Genomic DNA, 5,834 nt, shown 5'->3' with positions numbered 1-5,834 from the left:
GCTAAAAGGTTTGCTGCAGAGAGACTGCATTTCGGTCTCTGTCCTAACCCCTCCTCTTCTACTCCTCCTCCTGATCTGTGCCTCCTTCCTCCTTTCCTTTTGTTCATTGTGTTTTTTAGATCTTATTAGCTAGAAGTTGGGGTTGTCCTTGTTGGTTTTTAATGAACTAAATATTTCCTGATCAAGATGTTAATTGTATTTCATAAATTAAAAAAAAATGTCAACACCATATCTGGTAATGAATCCTGAAACTACCAAAAATACCAGTAGAATATTTCAACTTGACAAAAAAATCCCCCAAGAAAGCCAATAGTTTAGGAAAGAAATTAACAGCAGTAAAGAAGGCTGGGTGAGAAGGTGATAACAGGAAAACCTAGGAGGGCTGAGGAAATCTATGGGCAGGAGCACCATGAGGAAGGAAGGGGTTAAAAAAGACCCATCTCTCCATTCACTAAAGCATCACCAATTGGGTTAATGTTGAAACACCCCAAGTGGTGAACTGGGTCAATGTGTGAAGTAAATACATGAGACCTCTTACCTGAAGCCCCCACAATGAATGGGAGGAAAAATTGTCAGACATCTGTCTCCTCTGTTATCTTCTCCTCTCTGCTTTCCTTCCTTCCCCTCCTCTCCTCTCTTCCATGATACACTGTTTTCCTGCAGTGTGATCAGAGCAGTTGACTTGGGGCACAGGTGCAGAGTGATTCCTCAGAATAATCAAATTTACTGGATTATGATTCTCATATAAGCTGCTTCTAGGATGTTTTTCCATTGAGAGAAGATGAACCTCTGTAGACAAAGGACCTCCCTGGACATATTCCCAGCTGACCTCCTCTTAGCTATCTGCAGCCACTGAATCTGAATACAACTTCAGAGGGGGAGAAATGTCCAATCAGACCAGAGTGACTCACTTCACCCTCAGGGGCTTCTCAGACATCCCAGAATGGAGGCCAGTAGTCATTGTCTCTTTCCTGTTGGTCTATGCCTTTGGCCTCCTAGGGAACATGTCCATCATCACAGCTGTGCTTAGAGACAGCCGCCTCCACACACCCATGTACTTCTTCCTGAAGAATTTGTGTTTTCTGGACCTGAGCTACACCTCGGTCACCATCCCCAAGGCACTGGCTACCACACTACAGGGCCCTGGGGTCATTTCCTACCTCGAGTGTGTGGCTCAGCTTTACATGTTTTTCACACTTGCCTCAGCTAAGTGCTTTCTGCTCACAGCCATGGCTTATGATCGGTGTGTGGCCATGTACAGGCCCCTGCTCTATGGGACCATCATGAGCCACGGATGGTGCTGGGCACTGGTGGTCCTGGCCTGGGTGGGCAGGACCCTCTATTCAGCTTTCCACACTGTCATCACCTTCTCTCTGCCCTTCTGTGGGCCCAACGTAGTGGAGCACTTCTTCTGCGACATCCCAGCTCTCATGAGGCTCTCCTGTGCTGACTTCCACCCCAGGGAGGAGGTGGGCTTTGCCGAGCAGCTGCATCGTCTTGAGCTCCTTCGCCCTCATGGTCCTTTCCTACATCCGCATCCTCTCCACCCTCCTGCGGATGCCCTCGGAGAACGGCCGCTGGAAGGCCTTGTCCACCTGCTCCTCCCACCTGATCCCTGTCCTCCTGTTTTATGGCAGTGGAAGCTTCACTTACCTGAGGTCTGCATCTCAGTACTCCTCCATTCAGGGTCGCCTGGCATCCGTCTTTTATTCCATCCTCACCCCTTCCTTGAACCGCGTCATCTACTCTCTGAGGAACCAAGACATGAAGGTCGCGCTGCAGAGGCTGAGCTGCCAGCGGAGTCTGAGCGCTGGGTGCTGCACAGCTGGCCTTGGTCCAGGTATCTGATGCCCAGGGGGTGCAGACACCCTCCTCCATCCCTCCCCTGCCCTCCTGCTGAGTCTCCCCCTGCCCACCGTCCCCACCCACAACCTGCTGCTTCTCCTCCCTCCCCAGAAGGTCCTTCACTTCAATGGTTTTACATACAGTTTCACCACAGAAATATGCAAATCTTTTTTTTTTTTTGCAAATCTTGATTTCTTCAGATTGTACCATAAAAATCATTTTTAAATAATTCTTCTTCCATTCAGTATATCTGTTAGAATTCATGTTTTTTTCCCTCTGATCTTTTCTTAAATGGTATTCTCAAATCTTTATCATCACTCTCATGCTGTGGCCCCTAATCATGAATTTCCATCTTTCTCTTGACATCATTTCCCTGAATATAACATAAGGACCACATTTTTAACCTGTCTACAATCTACTTATTCCTTTCCTTCTATTTCAAACTGCCTGACCATTCCTGATTCTACTATTTAGCCTATCCTCTGACTAGACATCCAAAGAGTAGAACCCATTCTCATTTCACCTTTATCCTTCTAAAGGATATTGTTGTCTACAGTCAATATGTCCTCAATTCAGTGGCTTTCCCAGAACCCTTTTTTCCTAAAGAAACAACAGGTCAAGGAGGTCAGTGGGTGGCCTTGGTGCTGAAGCAGGACTCTGTCCTTCTCCACCACCATTATTTTATATGGTTTTCCTTTTGTGAAATCTTTAGAATTCCATCCCTGGTGCAGAATTAAACTACTCTTTTGGTTCCTCTTCCTGCTATCTCCTTTCTTCATCATACATAACATACCAGGTTACCTTTTAAGAAAAAAAAAACTTTTTAAAATTTATTGTTTCTTTTTAGTGGTGCATGACAGTAGAATCCATTTGATGTTATTATACAAGATTGGAATATCTATTATTCTAGTTAGGATCCCATTTCTGTGGATGTACAAGTTGGTGAATTTACTGTGTTGTTTTCATGTTTGTACAGGGCAAATTGTGTCAGACTCGTTCCACTGTCTTTCCTTTTCCTATCCCCCTCCCTTCCCTCCATTCCCCATTGTCTATTTTATTGTACTTCTCTTCTGCCCCTCACCCCCCTATTCATTGTGTGTTTACTACTCACATATCAGAGAAAATATTTGACCTTTTTTTGGGGGGGGGTTTGGCTTATTTCACTTAGCATGAGAGTCTCCAGATCCATCCATTTACCAGAAAATACCGTAATTTCATTGTCTTTAAGGGTGAATAATATTCCATTGTCTACCAGAATTTCTTTCTCCATTCATCTTTTGGTTCCATAGTTCAGCTATTGTGATTTGAGCTGTTATAAAAAAAATTGATGTGGTTATATCACTGTAGATTGCTGATTTTAAATCCGTTGAGTATATACCATGGAGTGGGATAACTGAGTCAAATGGGTCCCATTCTAAATTTTCTGAGGAATCTCCTTACAGCTTTCCAGATGGGTCACACCAATTTTCAGTCCCATCAGCAATGTATGAGTGAATCTTTTCCTCCACATCCTCACCAATATTTACTGTACTTACTTGTATTCTTAATATTATTTCCATTGTGATTGGAGTGAGATGGAATATCAGTGTAGTTTTAATTGACATTTATCTAGTTGTTAGAGATGTTGAACATTTTTTCATATATTTATTGACCACCTGTATTTTTTCTTCCATGAAGTGTCTGTTCAGTTCCTTAAACACATGGATATTACATGCTCCTATAGTAACAAAAATCCTTCAGGAACTCTTGCCACGTCTATTCTGAAACATCAAGATTTTCAGCATGATTTCCATGACCTTTCATCTTCTGAAGCACATTTACATCGTGCTCTCTCGGCTGCCCTGAACACACCCCACACTGAAGGCACCAGGACTGCTTCTGCATTCTCATCCTCTGTGAATAGCACCACATGGAGCAATCAGAACTTGGACTTTCAACATCTCTTCTTCTCTTCTAAGCAAATGCTAATTTGCAGCAGTCAGCAGGGCATGATTGACATCCAGATATCATCTTATCTCCTGGTTCTGAGACATTGTCTTGTATTTCATGTGGAACCAACATCTGGGCATTAAAAAATATAAAATGCTCAAAGATCCAAACCCTCACCCGTACTTTCAGTCTTAGATCTTTGATTAATTTCAGGTTGATTTTCATCCATGGTGAGAGATAAGCATCTGTCATTCTTTACATTGACTCTGTGATTTTCCCAGCACAACTGGTTGAAGAGACTCTGCTTTCCCACTCACGTTCTTGGTGCATTTGACAAACACCTGTTGGCATGGATTCCTGTTGCACCACCCTTGCTCTCTACTGGTTCTGTTTCCTGTTGTGTGAATACTGGAGACCATGGCCATCACTCCTGGTTCCCACAGCTTGTCACCCAGGTGGCCACTTCCATCTCCTCCAGATTTCAGAACCCGTCATGTGGACACTCCAGTGGCTCCATGGCATGCTTTGTGTTGGCCACCTCCAGTGTCTTCCTGTGGTGGCCATCCATTCACTGTCCATCAATGCTCCACTGGATTTTAGGTTCTGAGTCAAAGGTTTACCCAGCAGTCATGATGTGTAGTTCCACTTCTGAGGAGAGGTCCCTCGCTGCCACAACCTCACCTCACGAATGACAACACTGAGGCTGACATCCACTAAGTGCTTATATCCCGGTACTCACTGCTCTATCAGGGCATGACTTGTAGCACATTTTTTCCTCCTGATTTCTGATTCAGGCCACTCTCCTTATCTGATCTTTTCTTTATGATCATAGTCACACTTTGTATTCAGCCATGATGTTTTCTCTTTGTAATTGAATGTAACTGTTATGAATTTTAAAAGGATGAGAATTCATGGTCATTTATTACCTGAAGCATATTAGAATATGGAAAGTACTCTACATTGTCAAATCTTACTTGCCCGCTTAAACTGAAAAGAGAAGTAACAAAAAGAAATGGTGCACTGAATTTCCTCTGAATTAAAACAGCAAACACAAAACAAAACACTAGTGTTTAATTCCTCCTAAATTATAATATTTTTATCATTAGTCACCTGTTATATAATCTTGCATAGTTGTATAAACACCATTTTCCCATCTGTGAGGTGGAATTTCTCATTATTACCTCAAGCAATTATTATAAAAATTAGGATTTTATATTTAAAAAATCCTTAGGAAGCATGTGAATGTAGCATGGATTTTCATCATCTAGTTTTTTTGCAGGTGCTAATTGACTAAGAGATCAGTCTGCAGGGTTTAGAAGATGGCTATTTTAGTTTTATAAAAGGTGCACAGTGTCAATATGGAGAATAAGTCCACTAAAAAGAAGAATTGGAGTTTTAGAGACATGTGTAGGCTCAGCCTGAGGGTGTTAAGGAATGTGACTGTGAAAAGATCAAATAACTCAATGTGATCTCTTGGGTGAAAAAATTAAGGGAAGGGGAACCTAAGTAAATAATCTGGTAAACAAAACAAATGAGCCCTAGTTTTAGAGAAAAAAAGTTGGAAATTTGAAATTTTTGAAAAAGTAAAGCCATATTGAAATAGAAGTAGAAAAGGAAATGGAAACCTATTCATATACTCCACCATTGAGCTTGAACCTTAAACCCAATAATCTGATTTTAAACATGGTTTAGCTTTTGACAGCTTCTTCTTTGCAATAACATCAAGTTAATTAAAAATAAAATAAAGAGTTTCCTTGTGATCTACATGATAGGATGACATGCAGTGACATGCAGAACTGACAATCACAATTTGGGGAATGAGATGATTAGTAACCTTTCAAAATTCAAATAAACATAAAGCAGGCTATTGTGTCCCACAACAGTACTGTTTGGGCAGTTATTGTGTGAATATTTTGAGTTACTTCATTCTCTGAAGTTTCTCAATGCACAAAAAGTGACACAGTGCTATTTGAAAGTGGACTTAAGTTAGATAGAATGTATGTTAGAATTCAAGGACAACCACTAAAGTTTTTTTAAAAGATGCATAGTTAGTATGCTAA

At 41.5% G+C, this 5,834-nt stretch overlaps 1 pseudogene; it reads left to right on the top strand.

The window, feature by feature from the left end:
• The first annotated feature begins 884 nt into the window (after nt 1-884).
• LOC144256738 (olfactory receptor 5AR1-like) lies at nt 885-1,848 on the top strand (annotated as a pseudogene).
• Nucleotides 1,849-5,834: the final 3,986 nt, after the last annotated feature.

The sequence above is a fragment of the Urocitellus parryii genome, chromosome 1 (assembly GCF_045843805.1).
Source record: "Urocitellus parryii isolate mUroPar1 chromosome 1, mUroPar1.hap1, whole genome shotgun sequence".
NCBI lineage: Eukaryota > Metazoa > Chordata > Mammalia > Rodentia > Sciuridae > Urocitellus > Urocitellus parryii.
This window is presented reverse-complemented; position numbering and strand designations above follow the sequence as displayed.